We start from the raw sequence: 13066 nt of genomic DNA, 5'->3' as shown, positions 1-13066 counted from the left end.
TTCACCCTCATGTCATTCCAAACCCTTATGACTTTCTTTCTTTCCTTCTTTCTTTCTTCTGCTGATATGAACACACAAGGAGGTAATTTAATTATAATTTAATCCAGTCCTGTTGGCTGAATTCAATACAATGGCAGCACATAGGGACTCACTTTAACAATTCATAAAGCATCCAGAAGTGTCATATAAGTAGTCCATGCAACTCCAAGTCTTCTCAAGACATTCAATCGCTTGTATTATGAACAGATTGTATTTTTATGACACTTTTGCGTGCTTTTTTAAGTGTTAAATTCAGTCTTTATGTACTGCCATTGTATTGAATTCAGCCAGCAGGATTGGATTAATGTATCATTAAAGTATCTCCTCTTTTGTTTTGCAGAAAAAAGAAAAGAAATAGAAAGTCATACAGGTTTGAAAAAGCATGAGGTTGAGTCAGTTATTTGTAATTATTATTCCTTTAATTACTTTGATTGAATTATGTTACTGTGCATCAGTTTTCGCGTGTTTACATGTTCTTACATGATTTTTCTGAGAGCGGCAGAGCGGAAGCCAGAAGAATCAATAACTTAAATACACTTTTAAAAGCAAGTTCGCCAACTCTGTGAATTATTATATACAACACCTGTTTCGTCAGACTCACGCTTACTACGCATTGTCATATTTAACTGAAAATGTTGACTATGTTGAGACATCAAATATACTGTACATTTCATGCACATTGAAACTAATATGTCGGATAAAAACAGACCATGAAGAAAATTGTACAACTCAGTCTGCCAGATATTTGTAGTGCAACCTCTGTATGTGACCTGTAAAGCTGCACTTGTGTGTCAGTGGCATGTGAGGGGAGAAACAAGCCATGTGTCTTTATTCACATAATATTTACATTAAATATTATGTGACAATTACAAAACATTAGTCAAAGGAGAGTATTTTATCCTCAGGGAAGTACACCTGGGCACAGCAGGAGGACTGAAAAGTTTGAAGTGTAGTAGTAGAAAACTGATTTTTTTTAATGGCATCTTAACTTTTCTGTTTTTATTTTATATCGTTGTATTTTATTTTACGGCAATTATTAAATATATTAATGTTACTATTCATTAAATTTATTAAATACATTTAATGAATAGTACCACCACCTCCATCACAATTTTAGATTTTATTAAGAGAGTTGTCATGACTGAAACAGAATTACAAAATAACTTTAACTGCTGTAAAAGTAGAAAGCTTACCTTAGAGTTATGTTTTCCACACGCTTATAGTAATCTATATCTTCATAATAGGTTAACACCTATAATTAAAAGAGAGTAATATTGCATGAAAAATTATGACTTCCACTGTTCAAAGTTCACAAGACATTAGAGACAAGGTATCCAACAACACATCTGAAACAAACACTGGTGAACATACAAAACTGGGTAAAACTAAAATTAAAAGAAGTTGATGTATCTATATATGCAGTAGTTTAGTTTTCCTTGTGTCAACCCTGTATTATAAGAAATTGAACTGTAAGAATTGAGACTAGACAAGACCCTTTACTTAAATTATTATTATTATTTATTTATTTACATTTTCTCCCCTTTTCTCCCAATTTGGAATGCCCAATTCCCAATGCACTCTAAGTCCTCGTGGTGGCATAGTAACTCACCTCAATCCGGGTGGCGGAGGACGAATCTCAGTTGCCTCCGCGTCTGAGACGTCAATCCACACATCTTATCTTATCACGTGGCTTGTTGAGCGCATTACTGCGGAGACGTAGCATGTGTGGAGGCTTCATGCTATTCTCCACGGCATCCACGTACAACTCACCATGCGCCCCACTGAGAGCAAGAACCACATTATGGCGACCATGAGGAGGTTACCCCATGTGACTCTACCCTCCCTAGCAACCGGGCCAATTTGGTTGCTTAGGAGACCTGGCTGGAGTCACTCAGCATGTCCTAGATTCGAACTCACGACTCCAGGGGTGACAGTCAGCATCTTTACTCGCTGAGCTACCCAAACAACCGCACCCTCCTTTACTTAAATTATTAGATACTGGAGTAAAGTAGTGGACAGCCATCTCTACCTGTATGCTCAGTCCTTACCAAATCTTTGAACTGTTTAACAAACTCATTATTTTTCTCAGATGATTTATTTGTATATTCTTCTGAAAACGTCTTGTTCACATCCATCGCAACAATGACTGACCTTTCAATTTCCTCTGAAAAAAGAGGAAATTCTGCTATTAATTTTGATAGAAACACAAAATAATTACATTTACATTTATTCACAAGATGACACGAATATACCATTAAGTACAAAATGTAAAAACAATTTATGGTTTTGTAATATTTATTTCAACAACAATTGCTTTTTGGTCTTCGGATAATAAATGTTATTGTTTTAGTTTTCAAAACAATATGCACGCATATGCGCTGGCCGAATAAAGAGTGGTTTCAAGTGAACCAGCATGCTCCAGAGATAGGATAACCAGAGCTCTGGTTTGGTTTACTTACCGGGATGAATAATTTCACTGATACCAGTCAATGCGTATAAGCACTTAGATCCCACCTTAAAGGACAGAATGAGCCACCAAGGCTTCTGTGACGCCAAAAGGATAATATCGCACAAAAGTGTGCGGTGAAGCCCAACTGGCAGCCACACAAATGTCCTCCACAGAAACCCTTTTAAACCATGACCACAAAGTAGCAATGCCTTGATTTGAGTGTGCATGCAGGTCCCAAGCACAACTGATTTAAAATATGGTCTGTGGGGCCACGCACCCTCAAAAAACTAAATTGATAAGGGGTGTGCACCAGGAAAAGTGCCATCAATTCCCTCATGATATGAATAAACTTTCAGAGTCAAAAGCAGTGGCCCTGATTAAACAATTATTGTAAGAATGTTAGAATATGCACAATGTACACTGATAGGGAATAATGTTCCTCTAAAGACCATAACTAAAAGGCACGCCGTTTAAAATTGCAAAGGCTACCATAGAAAGGGCCCTAGCACTTTGAACTATAGCAAAAACACTGGTGGCAACCCTGTTGCGATTAAATTATCCCTTTCAATAGAAGGCCTACACAGCCAACAACGCAGCGATTTTTCAGCTGAGACGCTTTGGTTGCTATGTTACGGAATATCCGTGGAAGTAATGTGTTGCAAGTACCTAATTTCGCAGATAGTTTGTGTTATCAACAAGTACTGAATGTAAAAATATCGGCACAAGGAAGAGTATTTGCTCTGGCCCTTGCTCTGGATGGAGGGAAGGCTGAAGCATTATTTTTCATATTAATATTGTGGTAGTCCGGGAATGTCATCTGGTACAGACATGAATACTCAGACACCAGCAAATTTCTCCTCCATTGTTGTTCAGCTGTTGTACAAGTAGGATATGATGGTTGGTCAGTATAGTATTTGTCTTACCCCTCCTCCACTGTGATTGGATGGCTGGGGAAAAGTGACAGTGACGAGCGCTGCGTTTTACCCAAAGTTGAAAATTGTAAACTCTCGGCAACCAGAAAAAAACAGCAAGTGCGCAGCGCTCGGCGTGGAATAGACGCTCAGGGCCTTGTCACAGTGCTGCTGGCTTTTTAAATACGTGACGCACCCATTGCAAACAATTGAACAAATACACTGGCCTCAGGAAAAAATGCTTTGGTGAACACATGGCCTAATGGTAGGCTCAGTACCATACCACACCACAAACCCCACCCCCCCCCAATAATTGATATCCTTGTTCCAGTTCTGCTGCAGTCCATTATGCACTTCTCTCTAATTGTCATTAAGTTGTTGCAGGAATAACATAATGGTTTAAAAAATAATAATTTTTACTGCGCTCAGTAGTCTAACACCGCTCTTCAATGTCATTTGAGATAGCCAATCAAATCGATGAAGGCGGGACTCAAATTTAAGACACTCAGCGGGAACCTCATGGATTATTCCAGTGCCATGCATCAGCAAGCAGTTCATGTTAAGAGTGTTTGTGTCATGTGAGGTGTAAGTATCTAACTAAACATGCAATATTTGACCACTGTTTTATGACTGAAATGTTACACAGACCAACAGTAATTTCCAAGGGTGCAAACTATTCTTGTCCCCCTCAGAGTATATTGTGGTTATGGCCCTGGCTTTAGGACTAGACTGATATGACCAGGGACCCTGATAAAAAAAAAAAAAAAAGCCACTCTTTCTTCCTAACATTGGGATTTGCAGAGTGACAGGTACTTCGCTTAACCAGAAACCGGTTTCTGCAACAAGGTTTGGAAAACTTTGTACATTTTGCACATAGTGTACTCTGATATAGTTAGTTCTTCTGGTATTTAGGAATAATTGTATGTCAGGCTCTCTTCTTTTTACCTCACAGTTACTGGATTTGCCATGTAAATACATAGATAGACAATAGTGAAAATATAATATAACTATCACCATTTTTATATATAATTGACTCCTTGTTGACAAGTTAATTATAAAAAACACTGGTGATATTTATATTATGTTTTCACTATTATCTATCTATCTATGTATCTGGTAGTCTTTTTTTTTTTTACTTGGTTGAATTTCAGTTTCAACAATACTGCAAAGTCTTCCTGTAAAACCAGAAGGACAGAAACAAGCCTCGTTGTTTGGATACAGAGTTCCACCATTTTCACACACAATAGATTTGACAGTTGTGGTGGGGTTTGTTGATGGAGTAAAGGTTGTTTTTGTGGTCACACCAACTGTAGACATAACAGGATCTTCTGTAGTTGAGGCACCAGCTGTAGTGGTAGCAATATCTGTTGTAGTTGTGAAACCATCTGTAATTGAGGCAGGATTTGCTGTATCTGCACTACCCCCTGTAGTTGTCGCAATATATTCTGTAGATGTGGCACCATCTATAGTTGAAGCAGGATCTGTCATAGATGTACTACCTCCTGTTGAAATAACTGTTGTATTTGTGCCACCCACAGTAGTTGAAGCAAGCTCTGCTGCAGTTGTATGGTCTCCTGTAGTATTAACAGTGTCTCCTGTAGACATGGCACCCACAGTAGTTGACGCAGGATCTGCTGTGATACTGTTACCTGTAACTGTAGCAGTATTTGCTAAAGCTGAAGTAAGATAATCTGTAGTTTTGGGCCCTGCTGACATTGAAGAAAGCTCTTCTGTAGTTGTAGTGTCTCCTATAGTATTAGTAACATCTGCTGTCATTGTGGCACCCACATTAGTCGAAGCAGGATCTGCTGTAGTTGCACTATCTCCTGTAGAAGTAGTAGTAATATCTGCTGTAGTTGTGACACCCACAGTGGTTGAAACAGGATCTGTCATAGCTGTACTTTCTCCTGTAGAAATAACTACTATATTTGTGCCACCAACAGTAGTTGAAACAAGTTCTGCAACAGTTGTACGGTCTCCTGTAGTACTAACAGTGTCTGCTATAGTCGTGGCATCCACAGTAGTTGAAGCAGGATCTGCTATAGTTGAAGTAAGACCTCCTGTAGTTTTAGTAATATCTGCTATAGTTGAAGAAAGATCTCCTGTAGCTGTGGGCCCTGCTGATACTCAAGCCAGCTCTTCTGTACTTGTACTATTGCCTAAAGTAGTAATGTCTGCTGTCATTGTGACATCCACAGTAGTTGAAACAGGATATGTTGTAGCTGTACTATCTTCTGTAGAAATAACTGCTGTATTTGTGCCACCCACAGTAGCTGAAGCAAGATCTGTCATTTTTGTACAATCCTGTGTAGAAGTAGTGATATTTTCTGTAGTTGTGGCACTAGCAGTAGTTGAAGTAGGATCTGCTGTAGTGATACTAGCAGCTGTAGTTGTAGCAATATCTGCTGTAGTTGAAGAAAGATCTCCTGTAGCTGTGGGCCCTGCTGATATTGAATCCAGCTTTTCTGTACTTGTACTATCGCCTAGAGTAGTAATGTCTGCTGTTATTGTGACATCCACAGTAGTTGAAGCAGGATATGTTGTAGCTGTGCTATCTTCTGTAGAAATAACTGCTGTATTTGTGCCTGTGCTAACCACAGTAGTTGAAGCAAGCCGTGCAACAGTTGTACGGTCTTCTGTAGTACTATCAATGTCTGCTGTAGTCATGGCACCCACAGTATTTGAAGTAAGATCTGTCATTTTTGTTCTATCCTGTGTAGAAGTAGCGATATTTTCTGTAGTTGTGGCACCAGTAGTAGTTGAAGCAGGATCTGCTGTAGTGATACTAGCAGCTGTAGTTGTAGCAATATCTGCTACAGTTGAAGAAAGATCTCCTGTAGCTGTGGGCCCTGCTGATATTGGATCCAGCTTTTCTGTACTTGTACTATCGCCTAGAGTAGTAATGTCTGCTGTTATTGTGACATCCACAGTAGTTGAAGCAGAATGTGTTGTAGCTGTGCTATCTTCTGTAGAAATAACTGCTGTATTTGTGCCTGTATTTGTGTACACTGAAGCCAGCTCTTCTGTACTTACACCTAGAGTAATAATGTCTGCTGTCATTATAACATCCACAGTAGTTGAAGCAGGATGTGTTGTAGCTGAAATATCTCCTATATAAGTAACAATATCTGATGTAGATATGGAACCAGTTGTGGTCGAAGAAAGATCTGCTGGAGTTGTGGCACCAGGTGTGGTTGAGGCAGGATCTGCTGTATTGGTAGTATCACCTGTAGTTGTGGGCCGTGCTGACATTGAAGCAAGCTCTGCTGTAGTTGTACTATATCCGAAAATAGTAGTAATATCTACTGTAGCTGTGACACCCAAAGTAATTGAAGCAGGATATGTTGTAGCTGTACTATCTCCTTGAGAGGTTGCAATATCTGGAGTAGTTCTGGCACACACAGTAGTTGAAGGAAGATCTACTATAGTTGTGTCAGTAGTAGGATCCTTTTTTGTTGTGACATCGCTAATAGTTGTAGAAATTTCTGTTACTTTTGTGGTGTCAACTGTAGTTGTAGCAGGATCTCCTAAGGTTGTGTTAGACATCTCTGCATTTGTACTACCTTTTTGTCCACCTCTTGTTGCTGTGGCACCAGCTGAATTTGAAGTAGGATCTGTAGTGGATACTGAAAAATATATTGTTATTGGGAGATCTGCTGTAGTTTTGGAAAAGTAAAAAAGTAGAGCTAAATACTTTTTGTCTCAACATGGCCTTGGAATAAAAATGCAAGTGCTCACTTTTTGGATATTTGTAAGGCAGGTAGATGGTGGAATCGCTTGTTATTGTAATTTCATTATATCTGTGCGTAACTTTGTAAATACTTATAATTTACCTCACTGAGAAAAGTTTTCTTAAATTACATTTATTTCCTTAAATACTCAGCCTAATTAACTACTTAATTAAATGTAGTTTTGTGATCACTTTGTGCAGAATTATCTATTACCTTTAGACAATCACTGCTTTGTTCATCAGATATGCGTTTGCAATGTTTCGTTTTCACAAATTCTGTGGGTCGAGGTGCAGTTTCCAGGGTCAGTAAAGACCTGTGGTTAGCTACTGAGGCCCTGTGAATGATACTGATAATGATCAAGCACAAACTGAATATAACAAGATTCACTGTGTTGTCAGCGGAGAGCAAGAGGTTGGAGGCTGTGCTTTAGAAAAATTCACCAGTCAAGCAGAGGTCTTTTCTTTGTTCCTCAAAATGATAACGTCAATGCTGCACAACATTGTGTTGTGAGCGAGAGTGCCTTTGTATGTCAGACAGAAAGAGGAGATGAGGTTGACGAACTAAGATATGTGCAATATAGCCTATGGCTTATGGTTTGTTGTTACCTTTGTTGTCATATGGCAATTCAGTGTAATCTATTTATTTATTAGTCCATTTCTATGCGTTCATTTATCTATTTTATGCATTTATTATTATTTTTAATTGCTGATTAATATAAAATTAAATAAAATTTAAAAGCAGCTGATATTATATACTCATTGTAATCTGCATAAAGTAATCATTATAAGTGTTTTAAGTGTAATTTCACAATTGTCCTGCAGGTGTGTGCATTAGTCTGTCTCCTTACGATGCACTTAGTGCTCTACAATTACTCCAGAGCACTTTTAAATCTACGACCATTTTCAAGTACTACTTAAGTTACGATGTTTTTACGAAACGGGCCACAATACTAGGATACATTTTCAAATGTATTCTACAAGCTATTTAGGCTTACGATGCTTTTGTGAAACGAGGCCCAGTGCAGTCCTGCCACCCTATATTGCCTATTACCAAGATGGCTAGTGCACATCACTCACAAGAAATGTGCCCCGGTCAATGTATAATAGGTTACATTGTGGAAAACTAAATCCATGTATGGTAGAAATGTCTTTTTGAACAGAAAAAAAGGACAGACATGTCTCAAAGATTTTCAGCACCCCTCTAAATCTACCTTCAAGAACACACTGTTCAGACATTCCTGCATTGTTCCATCATGTAGCAAAGTCCAGTGGAAGAGGGCTTTAATGGGTTTTGACACAATAATCCTATAATAACAAAACAATAAAATCCCCTGTCCTGCCATTTCACAATTCTACAAAAGTCACCTGACAACTTACTGAGGTTAAGTGTAGAGTGAATATCCTCACAGTATTTCTTGCTAAACATGACTTTTTATGTAACCTTACACAGATGTGTGCTTACTAAAATCAAGAAATGACAGAAACAAACATTTCCTTCCAACTGTTCAACTCAATGGATTATACACGTCAACCTTATATTTTTAAAGAATTTATGTTTTATATCTAACAACAGACCATATATATATATATATATATATATATATATATATATATATATATATATATATATATATATATATATATATATATATATATAAATGCAGTGTCAAACATGGCTCACACACATCTACAATGACTGTGCTCTAGTATTACATCATGAACTGTTTCACACATAATGCTGGATAATGTGTTGGGTCAGTTTTTGAAAATCTAAAATCTAAAATGTGAAATGGCAAATTCATTTTAAAACATGATTCATAATTCTAAAATAGGGTGAAATGGTACATCTAATTATTCACCCAAAACATAATTTGGATCATGCTGTCTGTCAGCTTGAATGTAGCACATTTCTTATTTTCTTTATATTTCTCATCCTACTTGAGATGAGAGCAAGGATCAGGATCAAAATAAATAAAGACATATAGCTTATCCTAATGGATAATTGTCATTGTCCCAAATGATGCTAGTTCATACACATGTGCAAATGCTAAAATCAATACACTGGAGCCTTAAACCTGTATAGGTGTAGCTAACTTTCACACAGCCAAGCCTGTTCAATTAAAATGATCTACTGACACAAGGACAAGGTTCAGCTGTAAAAGCTTACACATATTTTTGTTAACCCATTTGATGAGGTTTGTACAGATCATGAAAAAAGTAAAGATACAGACATTCTCCTCAAACCCTTTCACATTTCACAAGGACAATGCCTAACAGAGATGGTCATATTTGATCCAACTGAAATAGGATATCAAAACACTGGAACATTCTCATGATGCAGATATGATTGCTGACTGCAGGAATAGACCTATTACGCAACAGTTCACACTTAAATGTCAAACTCAGTTACAACATTTTAATATATATTTCTCAAGAGTTTAGTATTTTAGAGAAGAACTCTGTTATTCTGAGCTCTTAAATCCAATTAGTCATTTGAGTAAAGAGATGAAACCCCTATATTTTTGTATGAGTAAACCTAGTACAGAAGACATAAACTGATACTACCACAATTCCCACAAAACAGAGTAGGCAAGATGTGTTATGTGGGCATGATTTATATATATATATATATATATATATATATATATATATATATATATATATATATATATATATATAAATTAAAAAAGATATATGTGAGCAAATGAGATCAATAAGTTACACAAGTTACACAATCTCTAACTACACCTAAGAACAATAAAACCTAACACAAGGTTTTCAGTCTGATTGTTCCAGTATCACTGAGAACATAATTATAAAGATGATTTTGAAAAGATGACTAACAGCCCATCTGATTTCCTTTTTATGGTATTTATGCATTTAATACATTGTTCTACTTTGAGGTATTTTTTTACAGTGGCAATTTTTTGAACCCTTTGGAATTAGTTGGTTTTCTTCATTAATTGGTCAAAAAATTTGTATCTTATCTTTATCAAAGTCACAAGTATAGACAAACACGATGGTGCTTAAGATAACAACACACAAACAATTATAATCTTTCATGTCTTTATTGAACACATCCCATTAAACATTCACAGTGCAGTGGAAAAAGTAAATGAACCCTTGGATTTAATAACTGGTCGATCCTCCTTTGGCAGCAATAACCTCAACCAAGCGTTTACTGCTTACAGAACTGCTCCAGCTCAGTCATATTCTTAGAATGTCTGGTGTGAATGGCTCTCTTGAGGTCATACCACAACATCTCTATTAGGTTAAACTCAGGGCTCTGACTGGGCTACTCCAAAAGGTGGATTTTCTTTTTTTGAAGCCATTCTGTAGTCGATTTTTAGGGTCATTGTCTTGTTGCATCAACCAGCTTCTAATGAGCTTCAGCTGGTGCACAGACACCCTGAAATTATCCTGTAGGATTTGGGAATTCATTTTTCCCTCAATGATGGCAAACGGTCCAGGCCTTGAAGCAGCAAAGCAGTCCCAAATCATGATGCTCCCTCCACCGTACTTCACCGATGGGATGTTTTCATGATGGTGTGAGGTGCCCTTTTTATGGCATACATAGTTCTGCATGTTCTTCCCAAACAACTCAACCTTAGTTTCATCAGTCCACAAAACATTTTCCCAGTAGCGTTGGGGAGTGTTAAGGTGGTCTTTGGCAAACTTCAGCTGAGCAGCAATGTTTTTGTTGGAAAGCAGCGGCTTCCTTCGTGGTGTCCTGCCATGGACACCATGCCTGTTTAATGTTTTTCATATAGTAGACTCATGAACAGAGATGTTTACCAGTTCCATGATTTCTTCAAGTCTTTAGCTGTCACTCTAGGGTTCTATTTACCTCATTTAGCATTCTGTGGTGTGCTCTTTGAATCATCTCAGCTGGATGGCCACTTCTAGGGAGAGTAGCCACAGTCCTAAATTGTATCCATTTCTAGACAATTTGTCTAACTGTGGACAGATGAATATCTAAGATCATCAAGATAACTTTGTAACCCTTCCATCTTTATGCAAAGCAAAAATTCTTGATCAAAGGTTTTCTGAGATCTCTTTTTGCAAGGCATGGGTTATGTTACTGATTAATTTTAGTTATGTAATTTGCTATCAGTACCAGATTACAATTCAGAAGTCATCTACCCAGCACTGTTAATGACATATAAATAGTGCAGAATCTTAATTCTTTTTGTGTTATTAGTTAAAACAAATTGTGTTTGTTCATTATTGTGACTTGAAAATCAAACCAGATTTTAAGACAAATTATATGTAAATGCAGATAATTCCAAAGGGTTCACATTCTTTTTTTTGCCACTGTATGTTTATAATTTTCAAATAAGAAAATAAAAAAAATGGATATAAATACTTTGTTATTACCTCTTCTTAATAATATTAACTCCTCACTATCCTTAGGACATGTCCCAAGAAACTTTAAAATGGCAGTTATCAAACCGCTTATTAAGAAGCCACAACTTGATCCTGGAGACCTGGCTAATTATAGACCGATTTCAAATCTCCCGTTTATGTTGAAAATACTAGAAAAGGTAGTATCTTCCCAAATATGTTCATTTCTACAGAGAAATAGTACATATGAACAATTTCAGTCAGGATTTAGGCCTCATCACAGTACAAAGACTGCACTTATCAGAGTTACAAATGACTTGCTCTTATCATCTGATCGCGGCTGCATTTCACTTCTAGTGCTTTTAGATCTTAGTGCTGCATTCGACACGATAGATCTCGACATTCTCTTGAATAGTCTAGAGAATTATGTTGGCATTTGTGGAGTTGCATTAGCATGGTTTAGGTCCTATTTAGCAGACCGCTACCACTTTGTCTATGTAAATGAGGAATTGTCAAACCAAACAAAAGTAAAGTATGGAGTGCCACAGGAATCAGTTTTAGGGCCTCTGCTTTTCTTGTTGTATATGCTTCCCTTGGAGATATTATCAGGAATCGTGGAATAAGTTTCCACTATTATGCCGACGATACCCAACTTTATATTTCTTCAAAACCTGATGAGATTTCATAATTCTCCAAATTAGCAGAGTGTATCAATGAAATAAAAGACTGGATGGCCAGAAATGTCCTTCTACTCAGTTTCGACAAAACAGAGGTACTAATTATTGGACCAAAAACCTCTAAAAACAAGCCGCTAAAATATAATTTGACTCTCTATGTATGTACTGTTACATCGTCTTCAACAGCGAAGAATTTAGGTGTTATATTTGATACCAATCTGTCCTTTGAAAATCAAATTACCAATGTTTGTAGAACAGCATTCCTCCACCTAAGAAATATTGCTAAATTACGACACATGCTCTCTGTTGCTGATGCCGAAAAATTAATTCATGGTTTCTTTACCTCAAGGCTAGATTATTGTAATGAATTACTGGCAGGATGTCCAGCAAGATCAATAAATAAACTTCAATTGGTTCAAAATGCAGCAGCCAGAGTGCTGACTAGAACCAAGAAATATGATCATATTAGTCCCATTTTATCATCGTTACATTGGCTACCTGTTAAATTTCATATTAATTTAAAAATTCTGTTATCCTCTTACAAAGCTTTGAATGGTCTAGCTCCGCAGTACTTAAGTGACCTTCAACCACGCTATATTCCATCACGTTCATTACAATCGCAAAATTCTGGCCTCTTAATAGTTCCTAGAATATCAAAATCCACAAAAGGAGGTAGATCCTTTTCATATTTGGCTCCTAAACTATGGAATAGTCTCCCTAACACTGTTCAAGATGCAGATACACTCACTCAGTTTAAGTCTAGACTAAAGACTCATCTATTTAGCGAAGCATACACCCAATTTATCCTTCAACTCACAATTAGGCTGCTTTAGTTAGGTCTGCCAGATCCAGAAACCAGAAACACTGATCGTGATTTATAACTCTGCAATAAATTGAATGGCATCTATGCTAATAT

Source organism: Myxocyprinus asiaticus, chromosome 2, assembly GCF_019703515.2.
Source record: "Myxocyprinus asiaticus isolate MX2 ecotype Aquarium Trade chromosome 2, UBuf_Myxa_2, whole genome shotgun sequence".
Lineage (NCBI taxonomy): Eukaryota > Metazoa > Chordata > Actinopteri > Cypriniformes > Catostomidae > Myxocyprinus > Myxocyprinus asiaticus.
The sequence above is the reverse complement of the archived record's forward strand: the minus strand, read 5'-3'. Positions refer to the sequence as shown.